At 51.5% G+C, this 15,382-nt stretch overlaps 1 long non-coding RNA gene across 2 annotated transcripts in view; it reads right to left on the reverse strand.

Moving 5' to 3' along the window:
- Positions 1–509: 509 nt before the first annotated feature.
- Positions 510–15,382, reverse strand: part of LOC140427142 (uncharacterized) — a 56,857-nt gene continuing 41,984 nt past the window's right edge. The window contains exons 2-4 of one of the 2 annotated variants that reach the window (XR_011948400.1): positions 8,172–8,238; positions 5,539–5,664; positions 510–606 (exon numbers count right to left, since the gene is read on the reverse strand). This is a non-coding gene — a long non-coding RNA (uncharacterized lncRNA). Of the gene's footprint in view, positions 647–5,538; positions 5,665–8,171; positions 8,239–15,382 lie in introns of both variants that reach the window. The other variant, XR_011948401.1, reaches the window with a different exon arrangement.

Below are 15,382 nucleotides of genomic sequence, written 5' to 3' on the forward strand. Positions count from 1 at the left end.
GCGGGGGGGGGGGGGGGGTGGTGGTGATTAGGGTAGAGTAGGAGGGATAAACAGGCGGGGAGTGGAGGTGGGAGAGGAGCATTATGATTTGGTTGAAATGTTGGTTTTCTGTTGATGTTTGCATATTTCTGTAATCTGTAACTGTTTACAATGCCAAAAAATACCTCAATAAAATTGTTTGTTAAAAAAACCAAATAGTTTTTTTGACTCTTAAGTGAATTAAGGAATGGGAAGAATGATAATAGCAATATAATAGGCAGAAACGTTGATGTAGAAGTTCAACCATGATCTCAACAAATGACAGAGATGATGGACATTTGGTCCTACGCCTGCTTCTATTTCTCAAGTTCACCATTCTGCAACTCACCGTCATGCCTACAGCTGCACATTTCTACTGCTCTGATGGAACTTCAGAAGCCTCAGATCTCTTACACCTGCACCCATATCACTACAAGCCACGAGAAATCCATCTGCTTTTCTGCTTGTTTATACTACACAAAGAATTCTGGCAGTGTTATTACCCATCCCAGGTGGAACATGAAGAGACAAGCAGAGTGTGTTGTCATCGAGTCACGTGCAGGCCAAGCTGACTGGGTAGGTTTCCTTCTGTAAATCAGTTGAGCAGCTTTTCAGGATATTTGTTTTTCTAGTGCCAACCCAAAAATAACCACATTTATTGAATTAAATTTCCCATAATTCTTACAATTTCTAGGTTGCTAGTACATGGTTATAGTGATTACATTAATGTACCTTTTATGATTAGTCTGGCTGGCTGAATAATTCATAGAATCATAGAATTTACAGTGCAGAAGGAGGCCATTTGTCCCATCGAATCTACACTGGCCCTTGAAAGAGCACCCTACTTAAGCCCACACCTCCACCTATTCCCGCAACTGAGTAACCCCAACTAAACTTTGGACACTAAGGGGCAATTTAGCATGGCCAATCCACCTAACCCGCACATCCCTGGACCATGGAGGGCAACACGGTGGCGCAGTGGGTTAGCCCTGTTGCCTCACGGCGCCGAGGTCCCAGGTTCGATCCCGGCTCTGAGTCACTGTCCGTGTGGAGTTTGCACATTCTCCCCATGTTTGCGTGGGTTTCACCCCCACAACCCAAAGATGTGCTGGTTAGGTGGATTGGCCACACTAAATTGCCCCATAATTGAAAAAAATGAATTGGGTACTCTAAATTTATAAAAAATATAAAAATTAAAAATATCCCTGGATCGTGGGAGGAAACCGAAGCACCCGGAGGAAATCCACGCACACACGGGGAGAAAACACAAACTCAACAGACAGTCACCCGAAGCCGGAATTGAACCCGGGTCCTTGGAGCCGCTAGGCAGCAGAGCCAACCACTGTGCCACCGCGCAGTCCCAAATTATTTGAAATGTTGTAAACTTGGCTAACCCAAGTTTCAGATCAGTGGCCGAAATTCTCCGTTTGGGAGACTTGCTGAATTGCGTGCGGTTCGCATTCCCGTTGGGGGCGCTATTTCTGGAGCAAAGCAGGATATGCTAATTGGCCAGCACTCCGCCAACGTGAATCGAGAGCAATTCTCATTCCCGCCAGTGGCGGATTTGCAGGGGCCAGAATTGGCACTTGAGAGCTTGATGAGCTGGAGCTGCTTATAAGCCCTCCACGCCCCACATACTCATTCCAGCCCAGAAGATGGCTGCATGAAGAGCAACACCATGCTTCGTGGATAGGGAGCTCAAAAGGATGTTATTTGTGATGGAGGAGAGGTGGGATACCCTCTTCCTCAGGGTGGGCAGGAGGATACCACCCGCGGTTGTTAACGGGACCTGGGCAGAGGTGGCCGGGCTGCACATCAAGTGGAAGTAGAGACTCCTGAGAGGGCGACAGTCAGAGGGCTGCAGTGCTCCAGAACATGGCCCAGTCACAAAGGGTTATGGCTGAGGCCGTGGAGAGCATTGGCTGGGCGCTGACTGACCTGCGCCAGTCACAGAGGGACAAAACCGTGGTGCAGAGGAACATAATTCACTCGCTGAGGGACATGGCCAGGTCTCTGTGCTCCGTGTGTGAGGCGGCACGGTAGCACAGTGGTTAGCACTACTTTGCAGCTCCAGGGTCCCAGGTTCGATTCCTGGCTTGGGTCACTGTCTGTGCGGAGTCTGCAAGTTTTTTCCATATCTGCGTTGGTTTCCTCCGGGTGCTCCAGTTTCCTCCCACAGTCCAAAGATGTGCAGGTTAGGTGGATTGGCTATGCTAAATTGCCCTTGGTGTCCAAAAAAGTTAGGTTGGGTTACGGGGATAAGGTGGACGTGTGGGCTTAAGTGGGGTGCTCTTTCCAGGTGCTGGTGCAGACTCGATGGGCCGAATGGCCTCATTCTGCGCTGTAAATTCTATGATTCTATGGTTGAGGGCAGGGAGGCGAGAGTGGGCCTCCAAGGTTGGAAGCGCCAGGCGACAGCAGAGCCTCGGAGCGCACTCTGGCCTAACCGCCATCCAATGGAGTTACCGGGGGCCATCGAGCACACGAAAGGGAGGAGGAAGTGATGGGGCCCATGCAGGGCCTCCCGCAGGGGAGATGCTGAATCTCAACTCTTCTGAATCCCCCCCACCTGATACTGGCACACCTGATGAGCAGCAGGCAGAACAGGGTGGCACCTCATCACCTGTCACACCCGAAAGTCGGCCAGTCCCATCCAGGTCCTCCAAAGGAGGGCTACCAAAGGCAACTCAGGTCAGAGGGCAAAATACGCAGCAGGCTGCCTCCACATCTGATGTGCTGTCTGGGGTAACACCAAGAAGGAGGAGTAGGCTATATCAAATAAAGAGGTTAGACACCAGTTTACTTGGCACAGGTTTGAGGTAGGGGTCAGGCACAACAATTATATATAGTCATTATTGAACACTTTTTCACCAACATTCTGACCTGTCTCAATTCTCTAAAAGGGAGTGAGGGATAGGTTGGGCTGGGTGCAGTGGGTGGGGGGTCTAGGCTTTGGGAGGTTGGTGTGGGTCTTGAAGAATGGCACAAAGCAGGGCCCCCCACAGCAATTGAACGTGCCACCTGGGGTCACCCTCCAAGGTGGCAGGGAACGGTGCCAGATGTGTGAGGTCGCCTTGTACGACAGCTTACCCAGTGAGTGACCCATCACTGCTCACCATCTCCATAACTGCCTCCCCGCCCCCCCCCCCCTTCCCCCACCACCCCAAAGAATATATGGGCCTGTGAGATGAATTTGCAAGCACACAAGCAGGGATCACTCGGGCGGACGGTGGAAGGTGATCCTGAAAGGAGTGAGATTTTGTAAATAATGAGTAGCACCACAGCTCATCTCACAGCGTTTCGTCATCATCCTCCGTCCCATGGACAAGACCCGCTGATGCTGCCTGCCCAGGGCCTACATCCTGTAGTGATACTGGTCGGACCCTCAGAGAGGGGTGGGGGAACTGGGGTGGTGGAATGGAGTGAAGGAAGGAGGGACAGGGGAGGACGTGGGCGGCTATGGGGTAGGGGGCACCAATTGGAGGGGGTGGGGGGGGGGGGTGGGGGGAGTGTGGAAAGGTGGGACAGGGTGGAGGAGCTGTCATTGGCCAGGCCTCTTAGTTAGCAAATCTGGAGGATTTTCCCTGCTCAATGACGCTCCTGGTTGCTGCACGGGTGTCGTTATAGCTGTATCTGCGTTGGTCTGGGGCTTCCAGACAGGCATCAATAGCCAAGACCTCATGGGGTCACCCTCGTCACCCAGGAGCCAACTCCTCACCCGAGGGAGCGCCTCGAAGGTGCCGGGAACCGGCGAGTGCACCAGGATGTATGCATCGTGCACGCTATCTGGGTATGTGGCGCTGACATGTATGATGTGCAGCTAGTGGGGTCACACACCAACTGCACATTCAGGAGTGGAAGCTCTTCTGATTGATAATGGGCACCTCCTGATGAGCCAGTGTTGTAGGCGGGACATGTGTGCCATCTATCACCCCCCTTGCCCTGGGGAATTCTTTGCAGAGGGGGGGGAAAGGGAAGACATATTAACAAGATGAGTATTCCCTTACACACTCAGATCCAACAGGCTAATGGTGACCCTGAGTTGCACTTCAGCTCCACCCTCCACATGTCCCCCCCCCACAAAACCACCCCCAGCCCTTCGCCGTTCCCTCTGATATGTTGCCTTCCACACGGCACCCTTGTCCCCATCAGTGAATGGCACGGGCCTGTGATGTGGGGAGGGTGGCACCTGGTTGTGAGGTGGAGAGGGTCACTGTGTGCCACCAATAACTCTATGCTTAAGAGACTTGTTTGTGAGAGCAGGTCCTGCAGATTGGTCTGAAGCATGGAAGTGTGCATCTGCTGGGAGCTTAGCTGCAATGTGATGTGGGTCCTGGGTGTGACATACAGATTGTGGCAACCTGACCGGGGGCAGGATGGATGGTAGCAGGGACATGGTGAACAGGCAGGACTTGGAGGCAGCTGGTGGTCCTGAGGGGTGGGCTAACTGATAGTGTCACTGGTAAGGCCTCGCCCTTAGAGGGATAGTGTGCCAGGGAGGGTGCCAAAGGCCACAGTGCATGTATCCTTTGTTTGGGTGAGCTCTGCTATTCCCCTGCTTCCCCTGGCTGCGTTTCTGATGAGTGGACTGAGGAGTGGCAGCACCTAGTGGGCCACTGATTGAACTTGGCCGCAACTATCCCGTTGATGGGTCAGTTGGGGTCTGAGGTTTCCAGATGGGTGGCCTGGGTGGGCTCCCAAATGACAAGAGGCACTGTTAACATTTACAGGACACACAAGTGAGCAGTTAGCAGAGTGAGTAGCCAGGGGTCTGTAACTTGTACCAAATGGGTGTGTTTAAATTAAATACTACCGCAATGGCAGTCTGAGCCAGGTCACCCTGATCCTGAGGCGGACACTCTGAATCCTGGGAACAGTCAGCAAGTCACTCCCCCTCTACACCCCCCTGGCCCTGGCAGCCACCACCCAGTAAGCATACAATTTTTAATTGTTTTTAAAACTTTGCTCATCAACTCTCTCCCCCTCAGCAGCTTTGGCGCCCAGTCCCCATTTATAAATACCTGTAGTAAATCGTGCCCATGTGACTTCTGCCTGCCAAGGGTGGAGCATTGCAGAGGCCCGGAGCATACTGGGTCAAACACACTAATGACACTTAAATTAATGCAAATGTCAGTTTTGCATTCCCCCGGCGTGGGCCGCAAATCTCGTTATTGCCACCAGCGAAGGACTGGAGCATGGCGCCCGAATCGGTGCGGGCTCTGACATCAATTTTGGCTGGATGCCCGATTCACTACCCGAGCATGGTTCATGTTTACGCCGTCATGTGACTGAGAATTCAGCCCACTGTCTACTACAGAGGCTTAACGGTGTCTCCTGTAACTCAATGGGAACATTCTTGCTGCTGAGTCCGAACGTGATGGGTTCAATTTCCAGCCCAGAGTCTTGAGCACAAATATCTGACTCTGTAGAAGAACAGGAGTTCTCGCTGCTGTTCTGCCAATATTTATCCCTCAACCAACAACATTAGAACAGTGTCTACACTTCACCCATATCACTCACCGCAAAAGTTCTTTGGAACTGCCTTAGATCATGAAAGGCACTGTAGAAATGCACTTGCTTTCAGTTACATCATCCGGATGCCAGAACGATCTTGTGAATTCATATCTCAATAGGAGTCAGAACCATCTTGAGAGAAGAGTCAAAAATATTGAAAAAGACATTGAGTATTATTGAAAGAATACATCTTGTCAAAGCTTTTCATCTTGCACTCATCAGGACATTCGCAAGAATACCAATGTCAGGAGAAACAACAATATTTGACTGTGTGATAAGAGTGCTGATTTGTTGGCAGGGTGACGCTGATTGGTAGAGGCATTGCCATGGAGAATGCACCAGATATTAGTGACTGACAGTTAACTGCTAAACATTGTTTGAACATTTAAACCAGGCAGCTTGTCTCACCCAATCAAAAATTGAGTTGAGCACAGATTAATCATTGGCTAACTGAATGTTGGGAAGAAGAGAAAGAGAACAACAACTGGCATTTATATTTAACACTTTTTTCTTCTATTTTAAAAAAAATTTAGAGTACCCAATTCATTTTTTCCAATTATGGGCAATTTAGTGTGGCCAATCCACCTACCCTGCACATCTTCGGGTAGTGGGGGTGAAACCCACGCAAACACGTGAATAATACAGTGCAGAAAGGCCCTTCGGCCCATCAAGTTTGCACTGCCACATGAAAGGCTCTTGATCTGCAAGCCCTAATCCCATTTGCCAGCACTTGGCCCATAGCCTTGAATGTTAAGACGTGCCAAGTGCTCATCCAGGTACTTTTTAAAGGATGTGAGGCAACCCGCCTTGACCACCCTCCCAGGCAGTGCGTTCCAGACCGTCACCACGCTCTGGGTTAAAAAGTTTTTCCTCAAATCCCCCCTGAACCTCCCGCCCCTCACCTTGAACTTGTGTCCCCTCATAACCGACCCTTCAACTAAGAGGAACAGCTGTTCCCTATCCACTCTGTCCATGCCCCTCATAATCTTGTACACCTCAATCAGGTCGTCCCTCGGTCCAACAAGGTTGGATGGGGGTTTCGGAGGTGGCAGAGATCAGGGATTCAGAGGCTTGGGGACCTGTTTATTGATGGGAGCTTTCCCTGTTTGGAGGATCTGGAAGAGGAGTATGAATTGCCGGGAGGGAATGGGTTTCGTTATCTGCAGGTGAGTGATTTTGTGCGAAGGCAGAATTCGACCTTTCCGCTTCTACCGCCACAGGGGATACAGGACAAGGTAGTTTCTAGAGCGGGGGTGGGGGAGGAGAAGGTATTGGAAATCTATAAAGAACTTATGGAGTGGGAGGAAACCCAGATAGGTGAGCTAAAGTGTAAATGGGAAGACAAGTTGGGAAAGGAGTTAGAGACGTGTCTTTGGGAGGATTATCATAGAATTTACAGTGCAGAAGGAGGCCATTCGGCCCATCGAGTCTGCACCGGCTCTTGGAAAGAGCACCTTATCCAAGGTCAACACCTCCACCCCATCCCCATAACCTAGTAACCCCACCCAACACTAAGGGCAATTTTGGACACTAAGGGCAATTTATCATGGCCAATCCACCTAACCTGCACATCTTTGGACTGTGGGAGGAAACCGGAGCACCCGGAGGAAACCCACGCACACACGGGGAGGATGTGCAGACTCCGCACAGACAGTGACCCAAGCCGGAATCGAACCTGGGACCCTGGAGCTGTGAAGCAATTGTGCTATCCACAATGCTACTATGCTGCCCACTGCTCTGAGCAGAGTCAACGCGACCTCATCATGCGCCAGGCTCAGCCCAGATGAGCAGGTTTTTTGGGGTGGAAGACAGGTGTGTGAGGTGTGCGGGAGGGCCCGCAAATTACGTCCACATGTTTTGGGCATGGCCGAAGCTTAGGGGATTCTGGCATGGATTTGCGGATGTCATGTCCATGGTACTAAAAACAAGAGTAGCGCCAAGTCCAGAGGTGGCGATTTGTGGAATGTCGGAAGACCCGGGAGTCCAGGGGGCGAGAGAGGCCTTTGACTCCTTCGTAGCCCAGAGACGGATCTTACTAGTGTGCAGGGACTCGAAGCCCCCAAAATCAGGGGTATAGGTTAGCGACATGGCTGGGTTTCTCAGGCTTCATTAAATTAAGTTCGCCCTGGGAGGACAATGTTCGGGTTCGTTCGGAGGTGGCAGCCGTTTATCGACTTCTTCAGGAAAACTAAACTGTTAGCAGATTCAATAAGTGTGGGGGGGGGGGGGGGGCGCGGGAGCATTAGGGAGTAAGGGTGGGGAGGGGGAGTTAGACTATTTTTGTCCAGCTTAGGCGGGAACAGTGGGAGATGGAGGGATGTGTAACGCACTGAATTGTATTTGTATCTTTTGTTGTTATGAAACCATAAATGCCTTCATAAAATGTTTGTTTAAAAAAAAATTGTATTAGTGCCAATCACACGCACAAAGTTGATACATTTACCCTCCGTAAAAGTTTGCATCTCAGCCCTTCCTCCAACGTCTCCCCCAATTCCTCCTTCCATTTGGTCTTCACCCTATCCAGGGATTCTGATCTTGCTTCCATAATTTTCCCATAAATAGCTGAGGTAACTCCCCCTTCTATTCCCAACACCAGCACACATATTTCTAAACAGACTGATCAATTTGTAATTACTTGCCATATCGGTGATTTTGAAAGATCAACTGCAATATTGACACACTGCTGAACTCCTCTGGTCCCACCTCCTGAAATACAATCAGATACCCAGAGGGAGATAGTGCTTTCAGTGCAGCCACAGAAATAACATGTTTGCAAGTTAACAAACAAAAAAAGTCAGAAATCTGGTGACAGTCAGCTGACCCCCTAGAGCCCAAGAACCAAGGTTTGGTAAACTAGTCCTTTATTCATGCAGCATATAAACACTTAAGACACAAGAGGGTTTCAAGAGCTCCTGTCACTCAACAGAGTATCCTCCCCCTCAGGGCTCTGGCCTAATAAGAATCATCTGAGTGCAGTCACATGGAGCAGTTGCCAATTACTCTATTTATTGCACTGTACAAAACAAACTACACAGGACAAGCTTACGTTGGTTCTAGTGCATGGCTGAGGAAACTGCCGCAGAGTGAAGTTTACTGCAGAATTTTTAAAAATTATTTTGTTAATTCTTGTATGATAATTCTCATTCAGGTTTACAAAATACTTTGTTGCTGCAAAACTTCTTGGAACACTGGTGCAACTGGACATATGTCCCAGGCCACTGAGTCAACATGATAGACTTGCACCCTTCCTGAGAAATAACTTGCACCTTTCCCTACCTCAGCATGTTCCAAAACACTTTACAGCCAATGAAATACTTTTGAGGTGTAGTCACTTTTACAGGAAACATGGCAGCCTACCTCCACACATCAAGGTCTCACGAGCAGCAGTGTGTAACACAATCAATCACTCACGAGACGAGATGAGAAGGAGTCGAACGCTGGCTTTATTACGCAGACTTGTTCCCCAGCAGCACAGTTACAGAAGGCGGCTGCTGGGAGAACCCGGGCTCTTATACTCCGCCTTACTGGGTAGAGCCAGCAGGCGGCTGATCCAATCGGGACCCAGCGTCTATCCACCAATAGCCTCTCGGCATCACAGGGTACCTTAATACCCCTGATACATACCACCACATTCACCCCTTGTTAAAAAAGAACCTGGCGGGGTAGTGGGCCGTATGGTGGTAGGGGTTTACAAAGTCGGTACCTAGGATGCCGCTAACACGGCGGCTATGCTCCGATATCAACTACTAGTACTACTTACAATGTCGCTTTTACTGGGCAACACAAAAAAATTATTTACAGAGGCATTTCTTGCTTTACCATACTGATTCAATGAGTCAAATGGGTGCCCTGGTCGTCCTCGCCGATCGTCTTAGCCCCGGTGGTGATGCAGGCGCTGGTTCGGGCCTCGTTGTCTCTGGGAGCGTCGCAATGCCTCTTCCAGCTCCAATACCCCTATTCGGGGCCGGGGGAGGACCAATCCACCCGGGAAGGGGGCGGCTGTGGGGTGCGCCGGTGGGAGGGAGGGGGTGATTGGTGTTGGGGGGGGGGTGTGGAGCTCCAGAGGGGGTGACTGGTGTTGGGGGGGTACATGGAGCTCCGATGGGTGCCAGGTCCCGCAGGGAGACCGTGTCCTGGCAGCCGACGGGGTACGCCACGTAGGCGTATTGAGGGTACACGTGGAGGAGATGAACCCTCTCGACCAACGGGTCCGATTTGTGCGTCCGCACATGCTTTCGGAGCAGGATGGGTCCCGGGGCTGCCAGCCAGGTCAGAAGTGACGTTCCGGAGGAGGACTTCCTAGGGAAGACAAGGAGGCATTCGTGAGGTGTTTGATTCGTTGTTGTACACAGCAGCGACCGAATGGAGTGGAGGGCGCCCGGGAGGACTTCCTGCCAGTGGGAAACTGGGAGACTGCTGGACCATAGGGCCAGCAGGACGGTCTTCCAGACCGTACCGTTCTCCCTCTCTACCTGACCGTTCCCCCGGGGGTTGTAACTGGTCGTCCTGCTCGAGGCGATGCACTTGCTGAGCAGGAATTGACGCAGTTCATCGCTCATGAAGGAGGACCCCCTATCGCTATGTATGTAGGCGGGGAAACTGAACAGTGTAAAGATGGTGCTGAGGGCTCTAATGACCGTGGCCGTGGTCATGTCGGGACAGGGGATGGCGAAAGCAAACCGGGAGTATTTGTCAATCACGTTCAGGAAGTACGTGTTGCGATCGGTGGAGGGGAGGGGGCCTTTGAAGTCCAGACTGAGGCGCTCAAGGGGGCGGGATGCCTTTATCAGGTGCGCTTTATCTGGCCGGTAGAAATGCGGCTTGTATTCTGCGCAGATTTGGCAGTTCCTGGTGGCGGCCCTGACCTCCTCGATGGAGTAGGGCAGGTTGCGGGTCTTTACGAAGTGATAGAACCGAGTGACCCACGGGTGGCAGAGGTCCTCTTGGAGGGTTCGGAGATGGTCCACTTGTGCGTTGGCACATGTGCCGCGGGATAGGGCATCGGAAGGCTCGTTCAGCATTCCGGGACAATACAAGATCTCATAGTTATAGGTGGAGAGTTCGATCCTCCATCGCAAGATCTTGTCGTTCTTGATCTTGCCCCGCTGTGCATTATCGAACATGAAGGCAACCGACCGTTGGTCAGTGAGGAGAGTGAATCTCGTACTGGCCAGGTAATGCCTCCAATGCCGCACAGCTTCCACTATGGCCTGGGCCTCCTTTTCCACTGAGGAGTGGCGGATTTCTGAAGCGTGGAGGATGTGTGAAAAAAAGGCCACGGGTCTGCCCGCTTGATTGAGGGTGGCCGCCAGAGCTACGTCGGACGTGTCTCTCTCGACTTGGAAGGGTAGGGACTCGTCGATCGCGTGCATCGTGGCCTTTGCTATATCTGCTTTGATGAGGCTGAAGTCAAACACCTCTGTCGACAGTGGAAAATCCGTGGACTGGATTAGCGGACGGGCCTTGTCCGCGTAGTTGGGGACCCACTGGACGTAATAAGAGAAAAAGCCCAGACAGCGTTTCAGGGCCTTGGAGCAGTGGGGGAGGGGGAACTCCATGAGGGGGCGCATGCATTCGGGGTCTGGGCCTATAACTCCATTTCGCACTACGTAGCCGAGGATGGCTAGACGGTCGGTGCTAAACACGCATGGTGATAGGCGGACTTAAGGTCCACCGTGGAAAAGACCTTGTACTGTGCAATCCGATTGACCATGTTGTATATGCGGGGGAGAGGGTACGCATCCAGCTGCGTGTACCTATTTATGGTTTGACTATTTTCTACAACCATCCTCTGCTTCTCCCCGGTCTTTACAACTACCACCTGAGCTCTCCAGGGGCTATTGCTGGCCTGGATTATGCCTTCCCTCAGCAGCCGCTGCACTTCTGACCGGATAAAAGATCGGTCCTGGGCCCTGTACCGTCTGCTCCTAGTGGCGACTGGTTTGCAATCCACGGTGAGGTTCACGAACAGGGAAGGCAGATCGACCTTGAGGGTCGCGAGGCTGCAGATAGTGAGTGGGGGTAAAGGGCCGCCGAATTTAAACGTTAAACTCTGGAGATTACACTGAAAATCCAACCCCAGGAGTGTGGCAGATCAGAGGTGGGGAAGGACGTAAAGCCGGTAGTTCTTGAACTCCCTCCCCTGCACCATGAGGTTCGCGATGCAGAACCCTTTTATCTCTACCGAATGGGACCCTGCCGCCAGTAATTTCTTTTGATTACTCGGGTGGATTGGAAGGGAACAGCGTCTTACCGTATCAGGATGTATAAAACTCTTTGTGCTCCCAGAGTCGATCAGGCAGGGCGCCTTGTACCCGTTTATAAATACTGTCGTTGTTGCTGTTTGGAGCGTTCGGGGCTGCGACTGGTCCAGGGTCACAGAAGCCAGTCGTTTTCGGGGCGTTTTATTCAGGCCCCGTGGGGCCGTCCATCCCGGGGTCCTTAGCCGTCAGCCAAGGTGGCGGCATCCACGGGTCGCACACGGTCGGGGGTGGACAAGATGGCGCCGGCCATGGATCGCATGTTGCCGGAGGAGCACAAAATGGCAACGCCCATCTCTCCCGCATGGAGTCCGGGACCCAAGATGTTGGCTGCACATGGATCGCTGGGGGGGGTTGAGTTTGGGGTTCTCCCCCGGAGATTGCGGCTACCCCCCCGGGCCTGGCACACTGCTAAAACGTGCTCCTTTTTGCCGCACCCTTTACAGAGGGCCGAGCGGGCCGGGCAGCGCATTCGGGGGTGTTTCCCTTGCCCACAAATGTAGCAGCAGGGCCCCCCCTGGGTGATCTGCCGCTCTGGCAGCACAGGCCTGCGGGGGGGCAGGGGGTCCCAGGGGTTCGGTCGCGGCGGGGGTCCACGGTGCCCAAGGGGCTGCTGCGCGGTCGGGGGCGTAGGCACGGGCATTCGGCGATGCCACATTGAGCGAGGCAGCGAGGGCCCGTGCCTCTTTGAGGCCTAGTGCGTCTCTTTCCAGCAATCGCTGACGAATTTGGGATGAAAGCATACCTGCCACGAATGCATCTCGGAGCAGTAGTTCTGTATGTTCGTTAGCCGAAACCGATGGGCAGTTGCAGTTTCTCCCCAGTATTAACAGCGCACTGTAGAATTCGTCCAGCGATTCCCCGGGGATTTGCCGTCTCATCGCGAGCTGATGGCGTGCGTAGACCTGGTTGATGGGCCAAACGTAGATTCCTATCAGCATGGCGAGCGCCGCCTGGAAATCATCCGCATCCTCTATGGGAGTGTAGATTTCCGGGCTCACCCTGGAGCAGGACCTGCATTTTCTGGTCTTCTGTAGGTACGCCGGGGGCCGTTCGGAGGTATCCATGAAAACACGCTAACCAATGTTTAAAAGTGGCCGCTGAGTTTGCCACGTGGGAGCTGATTCGCAGACACTCCGGGACGATTCGGAGCCCCATGTCCTTTAAAGTTTGCGTAATAAATTGTAGCACAATCAATCACTCACGAGACGAGATGAGAAGGAGTCGAACAATGGCTTTATTACGCAGACTTGTTCCCCAGCAGCAGTTACAGAATGCGGCTGCTGGGAGAACCCGGGCTCTTATACTCCGCCTTACTGGGTGGAGCCAGCAGGCGGCTGATCCAATCGGGACCCAGCGTCTATCCACCAATAGCCTATCGGCATCACAGGATACCTTAATACCCCTAATACATACCACCACACAGTGAAATAATCTTTTGTTAGTGATGTTTGTCAAGGGATATTGGGGAGAGTTCTCGTGCTCTTCTTCATTTTATATCTACCCGGGAGGGCAGAGAAGGCCCTGGTTTTAACCAGGTTCAAAGAACAAAGAACAAAGAAATGTACAGCACAGGAACAGGCCCTTCGGCCCTCCAAGCCCGTGCCGACCATACTGCCCGACTAACTACAATCTTCTACCCTTCCTGGGTCCGTATCCTTCTATTCCCATCCTATTCATATATTTGTCAAGGTGCCCCTTAAATGTCCCTATCGTCCCTGCTTCCACTACCTCCTCCGGTAGCGAGTTCCAGGTACCCACTACCCTCTGCGTAAAAAACTTGCCTCGTACATCTACTCTAAACCTTGCCCTCTCACCTTAAACCTATGCCCCCTAGTAATTGACCCCTCTACCCTGGGGAAAAGCCTCTGACTATCCACTCTGTCTATGCCCCTCATAATTTTGTATACCTCTATCAGGTCGCCCCTCAACCTCCTTCGTTCCAGTGAGAACAAACCGCGTTTATTCAACCGCTCCTCATAGCTAATGCCCTCCATACCAGGCAACATTCTGGTAAATCTCTTCTGCACCCTCTCTAAAGCCTCCACATCCTTCTGGTAGTGTGGCGACCAGAATTGAACACTATACTCCAAGTGTGGCCTAACTAAGGTTCTATACAGCTGCAACATGACTTGCCAATTCTTATACTCAATGCCCCGGCCAATGAAGGCCAGCATGCCGTATGCCTTCTTGACTACCTTCTCCACCTGTGTTGCCCCTTTCAATGACCTGTGGACCTGTACTCCTAGATCTCTTTGACTTTCAATACTCTTGAGGGTTCTACCATTCACTGTATATTCCCTACCTGCATTAGACCTTCCAAAATGCATTACCTCACATTTGTCCGGATTAAACTCCATCTGCCATCTCTCCGCCCAAGTCTCCAGACAATCTAAATCCTGCTGTATCCTCAGACAGTCCTCATCGCTATCCGCAATTCCACCAACCTTTGTGTCGTCTGCAAACTTACTAATCAGACCAGTTACTTTTTCCTCCAAATCATTTATATATACTACAAAGAGCAAAGGTCCCAGCATTGATCCCTGTGGAACACCACTGGTCACAGCCCTCCAATTAGAAAAGCATCCCTCCATTGCTACCCTCTGCCTTCTATGGCCTAGCCAGTTCTGTATCCACCTTGCCAGTTCACCCCTGATCTCGTGTGACTTCACCTTTTGTACTAGTCTACCATGAGGGACCTTGTCAAAGGCCTTACTGAAGTCCATATAGACAACATCTACTGCCCTACCTGCATCAATCATCTTAATGACCTCCTCGAAAAACTCTATCAAGTTAGTGAGACACGACCTCCCCTTCACAAAACCGTGCTGCCTCTCACTAATACGTCCATTTGCTTCCAAATGGGAGTAGATCCTGTCTCTAAGAATTCTCTCCAGTAATTTCCCTACCACTGACGTAAGGCTCACCGGCCTGTAGTTCCCGGGATTATCCTTGCTACCCTTCTTAAACAGAGGAACAACATTGGCTATTCTCCAGTCCTCCGGGACATCCCCTGAAGACAGCGAGGATCCAAAGATTTCTGTCAAGGCCTCAGCAATTTCCTCTCCAGCCTCCTTCAGTATTCTGGGGTAGATCCCATCAGGCCCTGGGGACTTATCTACCTTAATATTTTTTAAGACACCCAACACCTCGTCTTTTTGGATCACAATGTGACCCAGGCTATCTACACCCCCTTCTCCAGACTCAACATCTACCAATTCCTTCTCTTTGGTGAATACTGATGCAAAGTATTCATTTAGTACCTCGCCCATTTCCTCTGGCTCCACACATAGATTCCCTTGCCTATCCTTCAGTGGGCCAACCCTTTCCCTGGCTACCCTCTTGCTTTTTATGTACGTGTAAAAAGCCTTTGGATTTTCCTTAACCCTATTTGCTAATGACTTTTCGTGACCCCTTCTAGCCCTCCTGACTCCTTGCTTAAGTTCCTTCCTACTTTCCTTATATGCCACACAGGCTTCGTCTGTTCCCAGCCTTTTAGCCCTGACAAATGCCTCCTTTTTCTTTTTGACGAGGCCTACAATATCACTCGTCATCCAAGGTTCCCGAAAATTGCCGTATTTATCTTTCTT

This window comes from Scyliorhinus torazame, chromosome 7 (assembly GCF_047496885.1).
Source record: "Scyliorhinus torazame isolate Kashiwa2021f chromosome 7, sScyTor2.1, whole genome shotgun sequence".
In the NCBI taxonomy this organism is placed as follows: Eukaryota; Metazoa; Chordata; class Chondrichthyes; order Carcharhiniformes; family Scyliorhinidae; genus Scyliorhinus; species Scyliorhinus torazame.